This window comes from Megalobrama amblycephala, linkage group LG16, assembly GCF_018812025.1.
Source record: "Megalobrama amblycephala isolate DHTTF-2021 linkage group LG16, ASM1881202v1, whole genome shotgun sequence".
In the NCBI taxonomy this organism is placed as follows: domain Eukaryota; kingdom Metazoa; phylum Chordata; class Actinopteri; order Cypriniformes; family Xenocyprididae; genus Megalobrama; species Megalobrama amblycephala.
In genome coordinates, this window is record NC_063059.1 from 37,974,418 (window position 1) to 37,999,861 (window position 25,444).

General features: G+C 35.4%; 1 protein-coding gene and 1 long non-coding RNA gene across 2 annotated transcripts in view; both read left to right on the top strand.

Moving 5' to 3' along the window:
- Positions 1-25,444, top strand: part of LOC125248560 (NACHT, LRR and PYD domains-containing protein 12-like) — a 1,264,817-nt gene that overhangs the window by 533,716 nt on the left and 705,657 nt on the right. The window lies entirely within an intron of this gene.
- On the top strand, positions 19,236-25,288 carry LOC125248728. The gene is made up of 3 exons (XR_007180351.1): positions 19,236-19,289; positions 20,691-20,812; positions 24,351-25,288. It is a non-coding gene; the product is annotated as an uncharacterized LOC125248728 (long non-coding RNA).

Below are 25,444 nucleotides of genomic sequence, written 5' to 3' on the forward strand. Positions count from 1 at the left end.
TTTACATATAAAAATGTGTATGCTTACCTGTAAATGGTTTAGGAGGGAGGAACTACAGTAAAGAGCTACAAAACATTCAAGACGTTCTCTGAACATTTAGGGAACCATATTTTTATTTGGAAATGTTCTCAGAACGTCCCTGCTGCCCTTATCAAAAAATGTAATTAAAAATTAGAGCTAAATTGACTACAAAAGTGGCTGTTGAAACAAAAACTATTTTTTTCTTAAATGTCTAACAAAAAAAAAAACAAAAAAAAACAAACAGCTCTTTACAGGTAATTTCTGGATTAATGTTATGAAACCCTTTCTTTAAAATGCAAATCTCTTGCAGTAAGTCATTAGCTTACAACAGAACATGCATGAACTAACGTCACTACTGTATCACTGCATCAGTAACTACACAGTTACTGCCTTTAAATAAAGCGACATGCAGCAGAACATCAGTGTTTCTGGATCATCATTGACTGAAGCACAGGATCTACTCTACAGCACAATGGTGATCTCATGAAACTCAGAAACAGAACATTAAACACTAACAGATGTCTCATCTTCACTTATTACAAACCACTCTGACTTTATTTCCTTCATACAAATCTTCTTAATGAGGTGTTGATGTTTTATCAAAATTTATAAATGTCACCGTTATAGAGGTAAGCGCTAGCTTTAATTGGGCTCCTGATCCTTGACGTTTTGACTTTATCTCCAATTGTTGTAACGGTGTGTTATTAAAGCACGTTTTGTGACAAACTTGGATCCCCTTGTGGCCTCCCTAAATGTTTTTTTTTTTTTTTTTTTTTTTTGGCGATCGTTGTTTTTTACATCCGTTATTAGACAGTGGCAACGCGGAACAGAAATGTACCGAAACCCTGTATTATGTTGGATAAATTATGAAAGGTAATTGTAGAAAATGTGTATTGATAAGCTCTGACGTTAACGGTTCTGCTATCGGTACTGGGGAAATTATGAAGAAAATACACGTTCATTTATTATTGCTAAACATTATCTTGAAAATTCTGTCTCGCCAGAGTCGCCAGCTGAGTCTGCAATAATATTAGGACATTTGTCTATGATTCATTTTTGCTTTCGCAATCCGGAAGAGAGATCGCGCTCACGCAGAGGAGCTACAGCACGCACAGCCGCCCACACGAAAGCCCTGTTTAATGGTGACGATGGAAGAGAGAACTACTGTAAACAACTAAACGTCTGCTTACACTTTAGGCCTGTGATATTAAGCTCATTTTATTTTTGATTTCGATTTCGGCTTCCAATGATCAGACAGAAGGCTATCTGAGGTAAAACGGTTTAAAACGTTGAAAGCACAATAATCCGCGCAAGAGACGCTGTTCCTCGGGCTGAATTGTGTGTGCGCGCTCCAAAACGGATCGCAAATAGACAAATTACACGCGTCCAAACGATCAAATACACACAAAGATATGTTAAACTGACCGGATTGGAGCGTGTTTAGCTACTTAAACGCAGTTTATAGTGTACACGAACAGCTGGGGAAAATCCGATGTGTGACACCAGTTATCTTCTGATGATTGTGCCATCAATGTTAATCAAACAACAAAATGCAAAGAGAAAATCACTCACAGCTTTTCATCTGAATATAGTTAGCTTTAATAGGCATTAATCTATTAATTAATACTGTGAAAACCATGCAGTGTTATTTTACATTTGGTTACTTTACTTAGGCTAGATTTCTTTTATAGGCTAGGCCTATATTACTTACCTGAACACATGAACAAATGAAAGCACTTTATTTCATTAAAGTACCAGATTGATAAGCAATATCGGTAAGAATAGCAATACCGTTAAAACCTTAAAGGTGCCCTAGAATTAAATATTGAATTTATATTGGCATAGTTGAATAACAAGAGTTCAGTACATGGAAATGACATACACTGAGTTTCAAACTCCATTGTTTCCTCCTTCTTATATAAATCTCATTTGTTTAAAAGACCTCCGAAAAACAGGCGAATCTCAACATAACACCAACTGTTACATAACAGTCGGGATCATTAATATGTACGCCCCCAATATTTGCATATGCCAGCTCATGTTCAAGGCATTACACAAGGGCAGGCAGTATTAAAGTCTGGATCTGTGCACAGCAGAATCATCAGACTAGGTAAGCAAGCAAGAACAATAGCGAAAAATGGCAGATGGAGCAATAATAACTGACATGATCCATGATTACATGATATTTTTAGTGATATTTGTGAATTGTCTTTCTAAATGTTTTGTTAGCATGTTGCTAATGTACTGTTAAATGTGGTTAAAGTTACCATCGTTTCTTACTGTATACACAGAGACAAGAGAGTCGTCGCTAATTTCATTTTTAAACACTTGCAGTCTGTATAATGCATAAACAACTTCATTCTTTATAAATCTCTCCAACAGTGTGTAATGTTAGCTTTAGCCACGCAGCATAGCCTCAACTCATTCAGAATCAAATGTAAACATCCAAATAAATACTATACTCACATGATCCGATGTATGCATGCAGCATGCATGAAGAACATCTTGTAAAGATCCATTTTGAGGGTTATATTAGCTGTGTTTATGCTGTTCAAGGCAAGCGCGAGCTCCGGGGGAGGGGGAGCACGAGAATTAAAGGGGCCGCAACCTATGTATCGGTGCATAGTTAATAATGCCCGAAAATAGGCAGTTAAAAAAATGAATTAAAAAAAATTCTATGGGGTAGTTTGAGCTGAAACTTCACAGACACATTCAGGGGACACCTTAGACTTATATTTCTTATTAAAAAGAAGTTCTAGGGCACCTTTAACGATACCCAGTGCAGAAAATGATATGACAACAATAAGGTCTAAATGTAACTGGCCCCTCTAACAGTACAACTGGCCCCAGCTTGGCCCCTCCAGTTGAAATGGTCTAGAACTGCCACTGCTCATCAGCACACCAGTACTTAAGCCCCATGTTCACTCCACCACACTGTCTGACCTCGTCAATGGCAAGCACTACGTCTCACATCCCTGGACTCCTACCTGTTGCTCACCCGAGATTCCCGCATCGTCTTCCTATCGTCTTCCTATCATCTGTTCTCTGTGGATCCTTCACCTACAAAGACATCATCTGTTATTCCCCAGCTATGTGACTGTTCCAATGTGCTTGTTCATTCACTCACCTGCATTCTCTATCTGCCAGGGTCCGTGCCTCTGTTCAAAATTAAAACTACCTGTTTAACACTTACCTGCCTCCGTCTGGTCCCTGACACTTTTTCTCAAAATTCTGTTTTTTTTCTTGCAATTGTGAGTTTACATCTCAAATCGGACACATTTTCTCAGAATTGTGAGATACTAGGAATTGAGAAGTCACAACTTCCTTTTTAATTTTCTATGTGTGGCAGGAATAAGTTTTCATGTTCTACATGTGCGTCTCTGTGGTTTTCCCATTACACGATCAGCACACAATCTTCCTCTTCTCCTTTGTTCTGATCCAACTTCTCCTATCCTCCAACATCTATTACTCTTCCACACCCAGACATTTTTTTTTCTCTCTGCTCCTGTGTTCATCCACAATGAACAAAACCAATTTGGAGTCATATTTTACTTCAACACCTGACTATGCCTCCAAATGAGATTTGAATCTGCTATTTCTCAATATGTCAGTGATAATTTATCAATACATTTGAGCTGCTGCAGAAGTAGAGGTTTTACTATATTTAAAGCATAAGATGAGAAAGATCTATAATTTTGGTATAGGGAAAGCTTGTATGAAAAGAGAATTTAAGCCTTTTAGAAATGTGTTAATTGACTGCATTTTGTGTGAAAAGGACATGAATTGTGTTAATGGTATGGTCGCAACAAACGGATGTTCTGCTAATTGTGTTTAGAGTTTTGAATATGTCACTATAGATTGGACAAGTAACAACTGAGAAAAACTGTAACTTTCTTTTCTACTTTTACAGTTTTTCTCGATTGCTTAAACACTATAACCAGGCTTTTGAACTGAAATTTCAAAACCATAATGCCATTTATCAAAGCACACATATTTCCCTAAACTATAAACTCTATTCCCTGTTTTGACACATGAATCAGATTTGTTGGACTGTCACTGCAAAACTCTACACACAAATCCATTCATTTCTCATTGCCTACACCATGTCATTTAGAAAGCAAATTCACGTTCCCACCTTCCTAAACCTAACAGTCTAAGTGAGACGCCCCTACCCCAAGGTAAGTAAAAAAATAAAATAACCTTCAAATGTATTGTTTTTAACAATAATTAATTTATTCTTTCTTTCCTTAGGAAACTGTATTTTTGTCTTTGTATCTTGTCTCAATAGAATGAAATAAAATGAGAAAAAAAAAAAAAAAAAAAAAAAAAGGTTTCTTGGAATTTCTTTTGAATATTGGTACAATATTCAAAAGGCAAACAATCTCAAACTGTAAAATACTTCAAATATAAATTTCACAAAATTATTTTCAACACCAGTTTCCAAACTGCTTATCGAACACTGGACAGGTCACAAACTCTTCAAGTTTTAACTTAACTCTTTTCAAATAACTCGTTTCACTTAACTCATTTCACATAGAAAACACTATGGACTTCACTCCAATGACTTATGAATCAGTTAATGATTCTTTTGAATCAGCTCGCACTGACACGGTTCAAATTGACACTCAGTTCATTTTAACACTCGGTTCGGCTCAATCAGTATCAGTAAAGTGTGTGTGTGTGTGTGTGTGTAACGAACTCTTGTACCAATCTGTAGCGACGATGACTTGAGATGAGACGACTTGAGATGAGACGACTTGCAACAATGAGAGCAGTGAGATAGAACAGGGAGATGTCGTAAGGATGGCAGGGTAATAAACAAAAAAAAAGAAAAGAAAAGAAAAAAAAAAAGTTTCAGCACAGCCCAAAAAAACTCGAACTCTCTGGAACAAAATGGCGCTCGGGCACGGGGTGCACGCAACTCACTAAACAGCGTCTGGCTTATAGTGCTTCTCGGGGTTTCAGAAGTAAAACTTGATCGTGACGATCTCAGTCTCACCAAAAGTGCAAAAATACAAAAAAAATAAATAAAAATAAAAAATAAATCACTCCGTAAGAAAACTGTAGTTCAGTTCAGAAACACTCACGCACTAACAAGTGCACTTAAGTAACTCACAGAAAGATATCAATGTCTCTCGCTCTGTAAGGCAGTTCATGGGTGACTTATAAATTCAGTCTCTAGAAAAAGGCAAAAATACTCCAAAAATAAATCACTTGATAGAAAATTAGAGCAGTTCAAAAACACATTCTGGCGCACTAACAAGTGCACTTAAGCAACTCGCAGGAGGAAATCAATGTCTCTCATTACAAAAGACAGTTCACGGATGACTCGAAAAAACAGCAGAACTCTCAAAGTGTTCAGTCGAACGATGCAAAAAAAACACAACAGTGTTCTTGATGAAACTCACGGCTCCAGCAGCTCTCTCTCGTGTTCTTGGCCAGTCTCCAACACTGCTCTCCATTCGATGGAAATTTTGGAAAAAGGATGTTACGATGGATTGATGTGTTCCAGTGGTGGATCAGGCATGCAAGAGGATCCCCCCCAGCCTATGAAGTTGACGAGATTCGCTGGCCTGTCTCAGACCAAAGATATGATGCTGGGGCAGAATATTTTTGTTGTTGTTTGGTGTATTGTACTGTACAGTACATTAAAGGGGACCTATTATGCAAAATTCACTTTTGCATGGTGTTTGGACAGAAATGTGTGTTGGCAGTGTGGGTACACAACAACCCTATAGTGATAAAAATCCACCCACTCCTTTTTTTTAATCTCTATAAATCATAAACAGTGTCTCAGAACAAGCCGTTTCCAGATCCCTGGCAGTGTGACGTCACAAAAGCCACAGGCCCCGCCCACAGTGTTGACTGACACTGCCATTTGAACATAGAACTCCTCTGAGTGCGTTGTTTACAGCGAGTCCGCCATTGCTGCACTAATGGGAATGTCTCCCAAGCGTTTTAGGTGTTCTGTAGCTGGATGGATTAATCCACATAGCTCTCTTCATTTACTCCCTAAATGAGGTGGATTAATTTAACGCAAACCATTTCACACCGGACTGCTTTGTGAACGAATATCAACAATACAAACAGAATACAAATACAAAACAGTACAAAACAGAATCTGTGCTAAAAATATGCTACTCAAGGATATACAAGTAAAAACTGTTCGTGATCCAGCTTACAGTCTCCAGAGTGATACTGGATACAGCAGTAATGAAGGTGAGAGCACTTTACTACAGTTCATCTGAGTTTATTTACGGATATAACTTTATTAAGCAACACCCGAAAGGCATGAGGTCTTTATATATTTGTTTACTGTTAGTTGTAACGCATATTTCTGTGTACTTCGCAATGTATGTTGGTGATAATACAAGGGAAAAGACTAAGAGTTTATGTATAATATTTTAATGCACACTTGTACCGTGTTTTATTAAACTCTTACAGTGATTTTCAAGAGTGAAAACGGATGCGTCATATTTTGTGTGAAGTTTAGTTTTGGACATCATTCGGACGGTACAACAGGCTTTTTAGTTATAGTGGAAAAAAAAGACGACAATATAAGTTATAACCGTAATTTAACTAAACTTTACCTGTTCTATCTCCATGCTGCATATATTCGCAGTTTCTGACATTATAGTGCGTCCTGACTGAATCCTGACAGGGTAGAACGAGCTCTTGAAGCTCCGCCCTCTTAGGCCAGCGCAGTAGCTCATTTGCATTTAAAGGGCCCACGCTGAAACGGCTTGTTTTTGCTCAACCACTAAAAGTAGCAATTTTAACATGCTATAATAAATGATCTGAGAGGTATTTTGAGCTAAAACTTCACATACACACTCTGGGGACACCAGAGACTTAATTTACATCTTCTAAAATGGGGCATAATAGGTCCCCTTTAAAGAATTAAAAATGTGCAAATGTATATAAACGTGTTCATCATGTGAAAAGTTCCTTGAGGGGGAATCAGAACCACAAGCAACACAAATTATTACTGGTTTTTGGTTTTGGTTTTTGTAGTATTGTTTTGAATTTATCTCACCAGTGTGTAAGTCTATGTTGTAGTGTGTGTGTTTTTGAGGGCTTGTGTGTGATGTCTGAGGGCAAAGTTTGGTTTTCAGCAAGAGTGAATGGTTTTGAGTGGAGAGCTTACAGGTGCTGGTCATATAATTAGAATATCATCAAAAAGTTGATTTATTTCACTAATTCCATTCAAAAAGTGAAACTTGTATATTATATTCATTCATTACACACAGACTGATATATTTCAAATGTTTATTTCTTTTAATTTTGATGATTATAACTGACAACTAAGGAAAATCCCAAATTCAGTATCTCAGAAAATTAGAATATTGTGAAAAGGTTCAATATTGAAGACACCTGGTGCCACACTCTAATCAGCTAATTAACTCAAAACACCTGCAAAGGCCTTTAAATGGTCTCTCAGTCTAGTTCTGTAGGCTACACAATCACGGGGAAGACTGCTGACTTGACAGTTGTCCAAAAGACGACCATTGACACCTTGCACAAGGAGGGCAAGACACAAAAGGTCATTGCAAAAGAGGCTGGCTGTTCACAGAGCTCTGTGTCCAAGCACATTAATAGAGAGGCGAAGGGAAGGAAAAGATGTGGTAGGAAAAAGTGTACAAGCAATAGGGATAACCGCACCCTGGAGAGGATTGTGAAACAAAACCCATTCAAAAATGTGGGGGAGATTCACAAAGAGTGGACTGCAGTTGGAGTCAGTGCTTCAAGAACCACTACGCACAGACGTATGCAAGACATGGGTTTCAGCTGTCGCATTCCTTGTGTTAAGCCATTCTTGAACAACAGACAGTGTCAGAAGCGTCTCGCCTGGGCTAAAGACAAAAAGGACTGGACTGCTGCTGAGTGGTCCAAAGTTATGTTCTCTGATGAAAGTAAATTTTGCATTTCCTTTGGAAATCAGGGTCCCAGAGTCTGGAGGAAGAGAGGAGAGGCACACAATCCACATTGCTTGAGGTCCAGTGTAAAGTTTCCACGGTCAGTGATGGTTTGGGGTGCCATGTCATCTGCAGGTGTTGGTCCACTGTGTTTTCTGAGGTCCAAGGTCAACGCAGCCGTATACCAGTTAGTTTTAGAGCACTTCATGCTTCCTGCTGCTGACCAACTTTATGGAGATGCAGATTTTATTTTCCAACAGGACTTGGCACCTGCACACAGTGCCAAAGCTACCAGTACCTGGTTTAAGGACCATGGTATCCCTGTTCTTAATTGGCCAGCAAACTCGCCTGACCTTAACCCCATAGAAAATCTATGGGGCATTGTGAAGAGGAAGATGCAATATGCCAGACCCAACAATGCAGAAGAGCTGAAGGCTACTATCAGAGCAACCTGGGCTCTCATAACACCTGAGCAGTGCCACAGATTGATCGACTCCATGCCACGCCGCATTGCTGCAGTAATTCAGGCAAAAGGAGCCCCAACTAAGTATTGAGTGCTGTACATGCTCATACTTTTCATGTTCACACTTTTCAGTTGGCCAAGATTTCTAAAAATCCTTTCTTTGTATTGGTCTTAAGTAATATTCTAATTTTCTGAGATACTGAATTTGGGATTTTCCTTAGTTGTCAGTTATAATCATCAAAATTAAAAGAAATAAACATTTAAAAATATATCGGTCTGTGTGTAATGAATGAATATAATATACAAGTTTCACTTTTTGAATGGAATTAGTGAAATAAATCAATTTTTTGATGATATTCTAATTATATGACCATTTGGGGAATTGGGTGAGACATTATGGATTTGTGTTTACTGTTTAGATAATATGAGGCATAGTTTCAAGAAATGTGTTTAAGCAATCGAGAACGACTGTAATGTTTTGGATGGTTGGCTGTATTATCAATTATGAAAACATTTGAGAATTTTGTGCTTAGTGTTTTGAGAAAAGGATTCACATGATTTGCAATTTGTGTGAAATTAATGAAAATGTACAATTTGTTTAGGACAACTACAAAGTGTTCAGATCACCGTGTTAACTGTTTTGAGAACAGAGATCCGAGTTTGGAGAAACATTTCAAATCGATTGAGAAAATCTGTAAGTCTCAAAATAAGCTCTTTCCAGCATAACACAAGCAACAAATCTCACTCAGAAAGAGTGTCATCATTACACACTGCCCTAAAAACAACAGGGAGCATTACATAAACAATGAACTTTTATTTTAGAAGACTGAAGGACTTTTCACATAAATCAGTATTTCATACTAGAATAGAAGAATAACATCTTTTCATTTAATGACTACTACAGCAGTTGTAACAAGAATGAATCAGAAATGCTGCAATGTGTTTTACTATATCTTGTTGCATATAGTAATTTACTTGTAAAAAATAAAATGTTGAAAACAAATTCTGAAATTCCAGGGTTGAAATAATAATAATAATAATAATAATAATAATAATAATGTCTGAGCAATAAAATTTATCAACAAGATCTGTCTGGTCTTGTGCAAGCAGCAGTTGTGATCAATATTGCAATGTATTGCAGCACCTTGAAATCTGCTTATCTTTGTACACATGAATGATCTGGAAGATTTTATCAGATAAGAGCAATGATGAGACATGCAAGTATCTATTTACACACTCAGCTTCAGTGTCAAAAGGTCAAATGTGTGAAAAAATATAGCCTTTTTTTGTCTTTCTTCAGTAGATTCTATTCTAACAGATCTGTGTTTTATGTTAACAAGCATTTAGTAATACATAAAGTATTTTTTCTAAACTCTTAAAAGGTTATTTCACCCAAAATTCAGTCATTAATTACTCACCCTCATGTTGTTAATGAAATCCGATGGCTCAGTGAGGCCTTCATTGCCAGCAAGAAAATTAACACTTTAAAATGCCCAGAAAGTTACTAAAGACATATTTAAAACAGCTCATATGACTACAGTGGTTCAACCCTAATGTTATAAAGCGACGAGAATACTTTTTGACAAAACAATAACAAAATAACGACTTTATTCAACAATATCTAGTGATGGGTGATTTCAAAACACTGCTTCATGAAGCTTCGAAGCTTTATGAATCTTTTGATTTGAATCAGTGGTTTGGAGAGTGTATCAAACTGCCAAAGTCACGTGATTTCAGTAAGCAAGGCTTCATTACATCATAAGTGTTTCTAAACTTCAATATGCTTGTTCGACTTGATGCAGCGTGTTAAGTCTGCGAGTAGTAAGCACACACTGTATATATTCAGAGACCTCGTATTTATTCCGAACAGCAACTGCACATGTTAACTCTGAGCACTTTTCTCCTTCACTTCTAGTAACTCTCTTCTCTCTCCTATTAAGCGTCTCTAACGGCAGCATGAGGAACTATATTATAAGACACAACACAGACCGGTTGGCGGCTGACTTGAACCAGGTAAGAGTTTGTCCGACTTGAGACAGTGCTGACGCCATGTGACTGTGACGAATGGCTTCAAAGTACCGAGATCAGCTGCGTGAGTCAGCCAGCGCAGTTTCTCAAGAGGAGCTGCACGAGCTCTGATGACGACACAGCTGTCACGATTGCTTATTGTCACGCTTTCAGTTCCACGAATGCTCACAAATCTGTATTTTCATAACAGTTAAAGCTCTTTTCATGTAGCCATGATGTTGTATTGTGTCATGTTCATCAAAATAAAACTGATAAAAAATGTAGACCCCACTACTTTATTCTTGTAAAATCAGATGCTGTAAGCAGTACATGAAGTATTGAATGAAATTGTCTCTGAAACATCAGTGTATTAGTCAAATATCGCATGTATTTCACTTCAGCTGTGATAAAGTATGCAAACGCAGCGCGAGCATCACTTCAAGAAGCAGAAAGAGACTTCACGTCTCTGTTTTCAGGTCCTCCCCGCCTGCACGCGGATACTCTCACCGATCGGTTACATCCAGCCGCAGCCGATGTTGAACACACCTAATGGTTCACAGTTGGCAGTCTGATCCACGCTCTGGACCACTGATTCAAAACAAAAGATTCATAAAGCTTCAAAGCTTCATGAAGCAGTGTTTTGAAATCGTCCATCACTAGATATTTGGTGCACAAAAAATGTGAAATAAATTGTTTTTATAATTCAGTTTCCTTTAACTTGGGATTTTCCTTAGTTCCTTAAATTAAAAGAAATAAACATTTGAGATATCAGTCTGTGTGTAATAAATGAATATAATATACAAGTTTCACTTTTTGAATGGAATTAGTGAAATAAATCAACTTTTTGATGATATTCTAATTATATGACCAGCACCTGTATATATATATATATATATATATATATATATATATATATATATATATATATATCCCTCTATGGTACGGTGTTGCCTCCAGGCAACATGGTCTATTTTAGTTTGTTTTTAATAAAATAAAGCACAAATTGATTGATCAAGCATATCTCAGGACAGAATAACTCAAATACTAATCAATAAAAGTGCAAAAAAGACCAAAACATGACCAACAGGGGTCCATTTTGTGTCCTGTTTCAGCACATGTGCACATATCACATGACTCCATATTTTCTCCATTGAAAAGTGTTTTTTCACTTGTTTGCAGAGATGGGCGTAAATACATGGAAATGTATTTAAAATACAAATACAAAATACTGTGTGGAAAAATGTATTTAAATACAAATACAAAATACTGTGTGGGAAAATGTATTTAAATACAAATACAGTATTTTGTATTTTGAAAATACACAAAATACATGTGAAATTGAAGATTCAGTGCAGGTATCCCTATTAGGCTGAAATCTATCTGGGCCTATTCTGAATGCCAAAAAGCATTTAGATGTGTGCAACTACTTAGAAACTTACCTCATTTCTGCTCTCTCTGTCATTCTCTCTTTCTGTCATTCTCTCTCTCTCTTTCTTAAGTGCTTGCTTCCTTGCTGGTAATTACAAATAAACTTATGTAGTGCAAAATAGCAGCCATTTATATACTTACTTCTGACAAGGTTATAATGTAGTCTATTACTTATGGTGAACGCTACTAAAAAAAACTGTAAAACTGTGGGAACCTTTTCTGCTATATAGCAAAGAATAGGGATGGGTGATATGACCAAAATCTTAATTTTACTTCACAGTAACAATATATGGCATGGTTTCACAATTATCAATATCAGTTTTGATACCACAGCAAAAACTGAATTTCAAACTCTTTTGATGCTTTTTTTTACGCAAGTAGTATAGTAACTTTTATATTTATTTAATGTAAAGTTTATTTGTTTCTATACAGTATTGTTCAATTTAGTGTTATACATATGTTATCATATTAATATGTTTTGTTCTAATGTCACAAGTCACAATTTCAAGTTTACTGGTCATGAAACCCCCCCTGTTTTACCCTGGTCATTCACACCTCTGAGTTTCAAAAAGTCTGTGAAAATGGGCGTGTAAAGCTCTGGAAAAGTGGGAGTGTAGAGGGGGAGAAGAGGGGAGAGAACAACCAATAAAACAGAGACATACAACACACTCATTATACAGAATAATGAATATTAATATATGAGCACGGAGAAAATGTCAACAAACTCCCAAGCCCAAGGGAGAAATGCGAAAGAATATTTAATAGGGCTAATAATAGGTTACTTTGATTACGTTTACGAGCACTGCAGTCTCAAAATCAGTCTTTTAGAATAATCGTGTCGTCGCGTTCAGATAGGCTACACCACTGTATCAGTGTCCAGTTTGCACATATAATTCATTTGAAGAAGACTTGATGAAATATGTGTACATAACTACACCGTGCTGGTTAATGTTTGGTGCAGGAGAATGTGTGAAATAAAAACTTTAAACACAGATACTTTATTCTGTATGAGCTATGTGTCACATGGCTAGTGTTATTAAACTCATCGCGGAGCTCCGCGCTGAAACCGAGCATATGCGCGCTCCACCTGTATATCGTAAAAACAATCGTATTTTTCATGTGTTCGTATTCAAACTCCAGTTCTGACCGCATCGCGAGCAAAATACAAACAACACATGTGCTGCTGTGCTGAGGGAAACGCCTGTTTGAACGCAGCTAGAGCAGGCAGATGTGAATGAGCCGCACTTTTGTGACATTTAAATTCTCCGCTGTAATGCGATCTCACGCAAACATATTTCCATTTGTGCTGGTAGATTACAGCAAAACAATCCACATGCACACAATCCTCTGCTCTGGTCGCGTCGCAGGAAAACACATTGTGTTGTAGCACTGAGGAAACGAGCAACAACGATATGTCTCTGAATGACAAAAGACCGAGGTGAGAAAAGTGACACTTCCTCATATCGTATGCATACTACAGCGCAGTGATTGGATTGAATGAGCTTTATGTCATGAATATATGTTGAGGATCGCTCAAAACGGTCTACATCAGCATGTTCGAAAGTACACGATGACGTCAGATTTTGTGACGTTGCTCCGACTCGGCTTTTCAAACAGGAAGACAGAAATCGCTCTGAAAAATGCAAAAATAACTATTTTTCACTTATGAATAACATTAATGAGTACCTTTAGTGTTTTCAATGATGTGCAGCCTATACATATCTGTTTACATCTCAAAAAATGTGTTTTGGGGTTTCATGACCCTTTAACTTGATTATTTGGTTAGGGTTTAAGAAGTGTACTAAAAAGCTTTTTCACGTGTCGTCAAAATGACCCACAACCTAATCAGTTTACATGTGAAGAAATCCATTTATTCACAAACTTCTCACAAGACGAGTGTTTGACATAGTATAAGAGGTGTTTGACAAATTATTCGGCAAACTACTTCCTCTCATCGCTGCTTTTTGGTGGTTTGGAGAACAATTACTCAGAGTCGCCCTCTGTCGTTTCACAGAATTATACAACGGAGAGCACGTCAAGCATAAAAGCCTCGTAGGTTCACTGAGGAGCACGCGCAGTAAGCAGGTTCATGGCGTACAGCCATGCGAATTGCGAAAGTATAAACAAAACTGCACAAGGCTAAAGAGAAAGCTGAAAGTCCTATCTATGTAAACGATTTAGAAAAAGTTCCATCGATTCACAATTTATATCATCGCTACAAATCTACGATATTGTCATATATGATATCACCCATCCCTAACATGCAGTAACATTAATGCTTCAAACACAACTAGTTGATGCATGAAAACAACACCCTGATAAAGAGGATGACTGTCTCAAAGTATTTTGAGTATTTTGAAAATACAAAAATACTCATCTTAAATGTATTTAAATACAAATTACATTTGATTTTTTCCAAAGGCTTTAAAATACAAAATACAAAATAGTATTTTGTATTTCAAATACGTATTTTAAATACATGTATCTGAAATACTGCCCATCCCTGCTTGTTTGTAACCATTTAATCATCCACAAAAAATATGAGTCACCTTCACTGGCAAATAAAGAAGTATTTCTAAGTAATTTACATTATATATCATCAAATGTTTTAGAGAAAATTACAAAAAATTGTGTGTTGCCTCAAGGCAACATTGTACCATAATGGAATCACATAAGGCCATACAGCCATAATAGGTTTCAATACAAATGTATCATATTTGTAAGGAAAAGAGTTAGAATTATCTAAATATGTTGGCATTTTCACATGATTTTGTAATGTACTTATAAGAATACTAATTCACATACTATATCTGCATATATTATGATCTGCACATTTTCTACAGCACTTCAGAAACGTATAAAACACAGGTAACACTGGCAGCTGATGAGGGTGAGTATGAGGAGTTAATGAGGGGTCATACTGTAATGAGGAAGATGAAATCATAGTGACAATCCATCAGGGAGATACTAAGGGTGAGAGAGAAGATGGAGATGAGGATGAAGATGGATATGATAATTTAATATAATAACATAAAAATATGATGGTTTGGTAATACTTGTGTTCCACTATGGTACAATGTTGCCTGAGGGCAACAGCTGGATATAAAATGTTACTTTTTATTAAATATGAAACTTTTAATACATTAAAAACTAGATAAATTTGTTTGTTTAAGTGTCTAGTTAAAGAAATGAATGTTTTCAATAAATATATTTCTTTTTTCTACATGAAAATGCCAAATGTTTAAATTTTTCCATTGTGGTACAATGTTGCCTCGAGGCAACAAACTTATAAAAATTAAATAAATTAAAAAATTATGAAAATGTTTATTGATATTGTTAAAGTGTCCAATTTTAAGCAGGAAAAACAACACAAATAATTTTTTCCTCATTGATATCATATTGCGTACCATAGAGGAATATATATATATATATATATATTTATTTTTTGCAATTGTGAGTTTACATCTCAAATCAGACACATTTTCTCAGAATTGTGAGATATTAGCAATTGAGAAGTCACAACTTCCTTTTTAATTTTCTATGTGTGGCAGAAATATGTTTTCATGTTCTACATGTGAGTCTCTGTGGTTTTCCCATTACACGATCAGCACACAATCTTCCTCTCATCTGAATGATTCATTTGTCTGGTTCTTCCACAGTTCCAACAAAGACTATGTTGTAGTGTGTGTGTTTTTGAGGGCTTGTGTGTGATGTCTGAGGGCAAAGTTTGGTTTTCAGCAAGAGTGAATGGTTTTGAGTGTAGAACTTCATTTTGACCTGAAAATTTGGGGAATTGGGTGAGACATTATGGATTTGGGTTTACTGTTTTGAGAAACACATAGTTTCAAGAAATGTGTTTAAGCAATCGAGAACAACTGTAAAGTTTTGGTTGGTTGGATGTATTATCTATTATGAAAACATTTGAGAATTTTGTGAATAGTGTTTTGAGAAAAGGATTCAGGGAGGTGTTGGCGGTGCGTAAATCGAGTTACCCCTCACACTTCTGCTCGTTTTTCTGAGATGTCTTGTCCCGTGCGAATTAGCCAGAGGTGTAAAGAGTACCTGAAAAACCATACTTGAGTAAAAGTACTGATACCTTACATCAAAAGTGACTCCACTACAAGTTACAAGTAACCAATTCCAATTCGGCTTGAGTAAAAGCCTTAAAGTATCTGATTTTAACAGTACTTAACTATTTTACTCATGCTGAATGTAGGCTCAGAGATGCACTAGTCCTCGACACCTGAGAGACATGCAGTGAAAATAAGGAACAATTGATTTGTAAGATGAGATATCAAGTTTATTTTCTAAAATCAAAGTAAAACTGAACAACTCAATGTTGCAATAAATCAAGGTCGACACAACAACCTTTTAAATGTCTATAAACTCTCAAGTCTCAGTTGAGCTTAAGTGCACAAAAAGGCCATAAGTAAACCAATATTCTTTAAAACGGTCTTGTCTACATATCGGATAAATAAAACAATGTTAAATAAAATAAATAGTCAAAGTATACTGTACGTGCTGGTTTGAGCCTCATCACCAGCTGCAGTCATTTCCTCATCTCATAAATCAAACACCTGCGATCAGCAACTACCTACTAATGCACATTCACGTAAAGTTGCCTTGTAGACAAGTTTAGGTGGAGTGAAGGCAAAATGCACAAGATATAGTACCTTCAATGCCCTTAGATGGCGATATCACTTCTTTATATCAAAAACAAACTGCTGCAGAAAAAGTTAGGTGTCATGAAAAATGTAATGTGTAATTGCATTACTCATCACAAATGTAGTGGAGTAAAAAAATGTAGTCAAGTAGAGAGTAAAAGTTGCCAATATCTTTGATACTCAGTACAACTACAAAGTAGCCAAAAAGATACTTAAGTACAATAACTAATTACATTAACTCAAGTACTTTACACCTCTGGAATTAGCCAATTAATATTACAGACGTCCTGAGGTAAAATTACTTTACTCCACCTTCCCATGTAAAACTAATCCCGTCCGAATAGGGCTTTAGACAGATTTGTGAACAATATTTGAGAAAAATGGCCTTTTGTGTACATAGAAAAAGTCTTAGATCTTTGAGCTCAGCTCATGAAAAATGGGGGCAAAAACAAAAGTGTTGCGTTTATAATTTTGTTCAGTGTATATTAAATTAAGTTCATATATTCAAACCTAGGTATGAGATAACATTATTGTTCATGTTTAAAAAACTTATTAAACATTACATGACGATTAACAGATCATTATTTAATGTTAGTAAAATGCTAACATCTCATTAAACTTTGAATCCTATATTACCTAATGCACTTTTACATTTACAAATAATGTGGAAAAAATTGTTTTTATTAGTAATTTTAAGCACTTTATACACACTATTCATGTTAACATATTATTCAATTACTCATTACAGTATTCTATTCTTAAGTAATATTCTGATTTTCTGAGATACTGAATTTGGGATTTTTCTTAGTTGTCAGTTATAATCATCAAAATGAAAAGAAATAAACATTTGAAATATATCAGTCTGTGTATAATGAATGCATATAATATACAAGTTTCACTTTTTGAATGGAATTAGTGAAATAAATCAACTTTTTGATGATATTCTAATTATATGACCAGCACCTGTATATCTGTGACAACAGCATGAACCAGCAATATTTCAGTAATCAGTTATTTAGGAGATATATAAGTCTTATAATGCATTAAATATTTTGAGCTCCTGCATAATTTGGACAGCAGAGACATCAACAATTAGAATATGAATCTCAACAATGGTGACATCCAAAAGTTTAATGTTGCAATGCATGCTGGATGCCAGCATAGTACAAAACTCCCAGCATGCACTGCAGAATGAATAAATTATGCAGCTTTATTGCCACCATTGTTGAGATAGATGTGCTGATTTTTGATATGTGTGTGTCTAAATAACGCTACAGCTATTTTTAGTGCATGATGTTTAAGAATAAACTCTTTTTAGCTGATTGTTGTAGGAACTCTTGCTGTAGTTTCACAGCGGCAATAATGAAAAATATTAGTCTGTTAATAATCTAACAGTGGATAAAACACAGTATGAATTCAGTGAATCAGGAGACTATGTGATGGTTATGTCTTCACCAAAACATAATTATCAGCACTCAACAATTTTTTTTTTCTCTATAGTTTTTTCTGCCATAAATATATGAAAAGTTTAAGCAGCCAGGTTAAAAAAACAAAAACAAAAAAAAAAAACTGATGTATTAAAAGGTCATGGATAAAGAGCTCAACTAAAGCAAACGCTGATCTCCTCAATGGTAACATCAAACTGAACATTTTCACCAAAATATCAACATCTAAATTTCTGTTAATCCTCAATAAGATTTCTTTTGTAGAAATAAAGTTAATCTGGTCAGTAATAAGTGTAATAATGTGTAATGGCTAGAAGACTAGTTGTAGTTTCTGCTCATATTTATTCTGTTCTTGTTCCTCTTTTTAGTGGTTCTGCTTGTTAACAGCAGGTGTTTATCATTAATGCTCAATCATCACTTAAATATATTAACTTAATTATCTCACTGAAACAGCGTCAATATTACTTTTACTCTGTAGTGTGGACACTCAATGATGTTCCTGTGGGGTTTAAAGGGTTAAAGGTGTAAAATAAAAAGACACCCACAAAATGTATTTTAACAGTTACAAACTGTAAGTTAAAAAAACAGTTATGTACTGGTAACACTGTTGCCAGTAGTTTACTGTAAAATTGAGTTTTGTGGGTCACCATTGTGCTGAAGAGTAGAGCCTGTGCTTAAGTTCAGGAGAAGATGAAGTGATATTGGTGATATGCTGCATGTTGTTTTGTTTTTACAGATGGTGACTATATAGTTGCTGATGCAGTGACAATCTTTTTATTTAAAATGTTTTTATTGAACTCTAAAAGAAATAAGTTCATTGTAATGATATGCTCATATTATTAGCATATAATAAAAATTAGTTCGTAAATATAAATGGCACTCTGATAATTTGAGGCAGTCAGTTTCTGCAAATATTTGGCAACAGTGTTGCCAGTATTTTACTGTAAAAAAGCCCGGCAAGGTCTAACAGTGTATATAATATTTGTTAATGATTTATTAATGGTTTATAATTTATAAAAATTATTACAAAGTGTTATCCTTGGAGGAATTATTGTTCCGTTTCTTATTGACCATTCAATTCTTATTGAATTGTTCTTCTGATTCTTATTTTGAGGAAGTCCAACATTACCATACATGGTGAGACACACAAAGCTGCTCAGACATTATTAGAGGAGTCAGTGATGTAACTGTGGAGCATTTTAATTGGTGTTTTCATGGCGTTGAAGAAGAGGGCTGGTCGAGTGTCAGAATAAAAACCATCTGCTTCGTCTTCCTCATCACTCCTGCTTCACTGCAGACTCACACAGCATCTCTGAACATCCTGACCTGAGCAACAGAGAAAATGGTAAGTCATATTCACACTCCTTCATCACTTTATGCCATCATCATCAGTGCTAAAGCTCCTCATGTGACCTCACACAACTCTAACAGCTGATAGAAACTGTCAGATCATTCACATGCACAAAGATAAATGTCAAACAGAGCACAAGGTGCTGCAACACATTTCAGTAATTGATCACAATTGATGTTTGCACAAGACCAAACAGATCATAGATAAATAGATAAATAGAGCTGCAGACTCGTACATTTACTCTCTTTGTGCATCTGTATGGTATATATGTTAAAGGATGTTCCTACAATGTGATCCTCTTTGTACTCTGAGAGAAACATCATGAGGATGGACATATGAAAGCATTTGAGAAAGAGTTTCTTTAATGATAACAGGAAAATTGGATGTTAAAGTCACCAAGGTATTGTGCTGTTTATTAAGTCTGTTGTGTCAAGAATTATTATTATTATTAAAATATTTTAAAATATTATAAAGCAATATAATAATAATAATAATAATAATAATAATATATATATATATATATATATATATATATATATATATATATATATATATATATATATATATATATAAATATATTCTGTAACTTTTGTTGCTGTGTATATATATATATATATATATAGGCCAAAACAGCAACAAAAGTTACAGCAAATATGTTCTGGATTGTAAGGGTTAATGTTACACTCATCTGAAATTTTTATGCACAAGCCACTTAATACTTTACATTTTTATTACTATTTTTTTTGTTTTTACTTACTTACTACTTAATGCATATAGTTTTTTTTTGGTTTGTTTTTCTCTCAAAAGTAATAATAGCAAGTGTCTATGAGACATTTCTTCTTTTTTTTTCAAGTAAAAGTTTAATTTAGCAATATACTGTACATAAGAGTCATAAGAGAAACAACGGAATACAAAAATCATTATTACATTTCACAACTGTTACTTGATTAAAATACTTGTGTAATCGGATGTAAATATAGTAAAATAACTTTTATAATTTACAACCTATATAGAAAGAATAATATTTTCAGCTCAAAGCTAAATTAATTGAAAATGCCTGTTATACATCAGGAGAATATTTAAGATTTTAATCTGAAAGATTAAAAATGTGTCATTCGGAGACAGCAGGTTATGGTTATGAGAGTCTAAAGGGTTTCCTTCTGCTTGACAAGCGTAACACTGATTCTCTCACAGCAGAAGAGAGGAACATGAGCCACAATCTGCTTAAACTCAGTCTGAAGATCTTTTTCTGTGTCAAACGTCCAGCTGACAGGAGTGACAGAGAGGAGAGTGGGACATGAGTCAGATCAGACTTTAGCCAATATGGTAATACTGTACATGGAGGAAAACTATGACTGTTGAGTGTTGATTATTTTCTATTTTTGCTCTTTTTAGGTTTTCAATTCACCTTTGAGGGTCCTTCTTCTCGGGATTGTTTTGCTTTCCTGTTTTCAAAGTGTGGTGAATCAAGTGGACATGAACACCCTTTCCAAGATCCAAAAATATTTTCATAACAAGTACGTTTTCATGTTGCTGAATGAAATGAAGTGGTAACACTGTACAGTAAGATTGTATTTGTTAACATTATGGCCCGGTTTCACAGACAGGGCTTAGCCTAAGCCAGAATTAGGTCTTAGTTCAATTAGGGCATTTACATAGATTTTTTTAAACTTTCACTTGAAAAAAAAAAAAACATTACTGGTGTGCATCTTGATATAAAACAATGGGGCTGACATATTTTAAGATATGTCAGTGTGAGTTACATTCAGTTAAAACAGCTCAAACATGCATTTTAGTCTAGGACTATCTTAAGCCTTGTCTGTGAAACCGGGGGTATATGCTTAATGTAGCAAACAGTGACAGTGTGATCTCACTATATTCATAGCTAATCATAACTACCCAGGTGAAAAAAAGTACATTTCTATGTACTTAAAGTGCTCTATTTTCACGCATTAAGTTTGTGCTTAAAGGTGCCCTAGAATTAAAAAATTAATTTACCTTAGTATAGTTGAATAACAAGAGTTCAGTACATGGAAATGACATACAGTGAGTCTCAAACTCCATTGTTTCCTCCTCCTTAAATCTCATTTGTTTAAAAGACCTCCGAAGAACAAGCGAATCTCAGCATAACACTGACTTTTACGTATCAGTCGGGATCATTAATATGTACGCCCCCAATATTTGCATGTGCCAGCTCATGTTCAAGGCATTACACAAGGGCAGGCAGTATTAACATCTGGATCTGCACAGCCGAATCATCAGACTAGGTAAGCAAGCAAGAACAATAGTGAAAAAGGGCAGATGGAGCAATAATAACTGACATGATCCATGATAACATGATATTTTTAGTGATATTTGTAAATTGTCTTTCTAAATGTTTCTTTAGCATGTTGCTAATGTACTGTTAAATGTGGTTAAAGTTAGCATCGTTTCTTACTGTATTCATGCCCAGCCAGCAGAGCCATGTGGGGCCCAAATGGGTTTGACCTGGGCTATCTAACTGGGACCCAGCCAGTTTTGCACCCAGTTTCCATGTAGGCCCCACATGGATTTGCCCAGATGAAATGAACACTGCTTAGTGTGCACACTACAGGCTGTTTAATGTAACACTTAATCAGTGTTGGAGGTAATGAGATAATTAAGTGATTGAATAATGATTTTGTATTAGTGAAGAACACCTGCTGTTAACAAGCATAATCACTGAAGGAAAGAGAAACACAAGAACTACTTCCAGCCACAGCCTTGGATGAAATCAACTGAAGATAAAATACATTACATCTCTCAAGATCTGATTAAACAACTCCACAAACAACATTAGCTTCACTTATTACTAACCAGACTGACTTTATTTCTGTCAGACATCTACAGAAGTTCGTATTAATAATTAAGAAGAGGCTTAGATGTTGATTACTTATTTGAAAGTAATAGTTTGATTTGATGTTATCATTGTGGCGATCAGTGTGTGCTTTAGTCAGGCTCTTGACTTTTTAACATTAGTTTTTCTCTTGACAGCTGTGTCTGTTTGTTATGGCGAGAACAGCAAGAGAAAATATATGCTGTAAGCTGATTGATGATAAGAATATAATCATCATATATTGGATTAACTCATTGATATTATGTGTAATGCTTCAAACCATAAAGCATGTCACCATTGTTGAGATTCATATGCTGATTCTTGATGTCTGTGTGCGAGTAAAACTCACAGGAGCCCAAAATATGTAAATTGTGTGTTATAAATCGTTTGATGTTCGGATTAAATTCTATTATTCTCTTGCTGTAGAATCATAACAATAAAACAGAATTAATAACATACTACCCGTATAAACCTTACACATAATATCAATGAGTTAAGCCAATATATGATGATTATATTCTTATCATCAATCAGCTTACAGCATCTGATTATATTTTCTCTTGCTGTTCTCGCCATAACAAACAGACACAGCTGTCAAGAGAAAAACTAATGTTAAAAAGTCAAGAGCCTGACTAAAGCACACACTGATCGCCACAATGGTAACATCAAATCAAACTATTACTTTCAAATAAGTAATCAACATCTAAGCCTCTTCTTAATTATTAATACAAACTTCTGTAGATGTCTGACAGAAATAAAGTCAGTCTGGTTAGTAATAAGTGAAGCTAATGTTGTTTGTGGAGTTGTTTAATCAGATCTTGAGAGATGTAATGTATTTTATCTTCAGTTGATTTCATCCAAGGCTGTGGCTGGAAGTAGTTCTTGTGTTTCTCTTTCCTTCAGTGATTATGCTTGTTAACAGCAGGTGTTCTTCACTAATACAAAATCATTATTCAATCACTTAATTATCTCATTACCTCCAACACTGACTAAGTGTTACATTAAACAGCCTGTAGTGTGCACACTAAGCAGTGTTCATTTCATCTGGGCAAATCCATGTGGGGCCTACATGGAAACTGGGTGCAAAACTGGCTGGGTCCCAGTTAGATAGCCCAGGTCAAACCCATTTGGGCCCCACATGGCTCTGCTGGCTGGGTGGAGACAAGAGCCGTCACTATTTTCATTTTTAAACACTTGCAGTCTGTATAATTCATAAACACAACTTCATTCTTTATAAATCTCTCCAACAATGTAGCATTAGCCGTTAGCCACGAAGCACAGCCTCAAATTCATTCAGAATCAAATGTAAACATCCAAATAAATACAATACTCACATAATCCGATGTATGCATGCAGCATGAATGACGAACACTTTGTAAAGATCCATTTTGATGGTTATATTAGCTGTGTGAACTTTGTTGAAGCAATGATAGAGTCGAGAGCTCGAGCAATTAAAGGGGCCGCAACCTGAATCGACGTATTTCTAATTATGCCCCAAAATAGGCAGTCAAAAAAATTAATAAAAAAAATCTATTGGGTATTTTGAGCTGCAACTTCACAGACACATTCAGGGGACACCTTAGACTTATATTACCTCTTGTAAAAAAACGTTCGATGGCAGCTTTAATATACTAAAAATGTATCTTTTGTACTTCTTAAGGTAATCTTAAGAAAGTCTAAGTGTACTCAACTGTGCTATTTTGAGACAGCATGAAATATGAACTAAAATATGCTTTTAATATATCTCTGTATTTAAAAAATGTATTTAGATTTAAATACCACATATAGTACATTTTGAACCCATAGTGTACTACAAGTGGCAACTAAATAAATTTTTTTAAATACAGAGATAATATATTAAAAGCACATTTTAGTTCATATTTTATGGTGTCTCAAAATAGCACAGTTGAGTACACTTAGATATCTCAAGATTATCTTAAGAAGTACTAAAGATTCATTTTTAGTATATTAAGTAGAAACTTAGTGCACGAAAATAGAGCACTTTAAGTACATTATAGAAATGTACTTTTTTTCACCTGGGTAAAGTGTGTTCCTTGCACAAATATATTTTTGTATGATTGCATGGAAACATAAAACATACAGTTAAAGTTTGTTGTTACACACAGTTTCAGCATGCATGTTTGATTTCTCAGTTACTTTTCATATGTAAATGGTGATAATTCTTTTCTTTCTTTAACCAGTTATTATAACGGCTGCCAGTATGCAGTAGCCATCAATGTCCCAAAGGTGCAGTGTCAAAGTGGATTCAACCCCCAAAACAGACCCTTTCTGACACATGACCCATCAGGAACAGTTAAACCTCACATACAACGTGACAGCATGGATGTCTACAGAGGCGCTGAACTCATCGCTGCAGGGTTTCATAAAGATGCACATTCAGAGGATTTACTGATGAATCCTCCAAATCATTCTGCTTTGACAGACTTGATGAATAAACACAGTGATGGATGTGTGGTTTTCTACACCGCAAATAGTCCCTGTATAAACCGTTGTATCAATAGTAGAAACAGGAAGAATATTATACAAGGTCTTAATACATTAAGGGCATACCGGGGAATTAAAGCCTTTGTTTTCTCAAATATCTACACAAATGACCAAAATAACCCAAACCTTAGATCTGAACTACAGCAGATTGCTGATCGTGTGCCGCTTTACCGTTGTAACTATGGTGGTTGTATCCTTTGTGGACAACCAAACATGAGAGTGATAGATCAATGTTTAATACCATAGGTCTCACTTGCTCACTAACATTAAGTTTCTTGTTTGACAGCGATGCTTTAAATGAATCGATGAGCTAGTTATCTGCTGAGACTTTTGAAGATACACTTCAGTGCTTAAATAGCCTTTCACATGCAGCTTTTTGCTTTCTCTTTCAAATTGCACAATATTTACAAATGAATAAACTAAGACAGGGGAGGGTAAATGTTGACCTTTCATGATTATAATCATATCAAATTCTGCAAAAATTGGAAATTTGAAGGTCTTGATAAAGGAAAAGTACCAATAAATTAAAGCTTTTGTATTCAGATACATCTGCATTTTGACCAGATTTGTGATTAAAATGCTTGATTGTTTATGCTTAAATGACAAAATTTGTAATGATTTCATTAACACTGCTTGGGGAAATAAATACATTTCTATTCACCACCTTCTGTTCTATTCTTTAATTTTACACAACACACACACAGTGAGGAGGTGGAATCAGGAGTGACATTCAGGCCCCTTTACATTTTTCCAAATAGGGTTCCAAACTCTCAAATTATAAAAAATACAA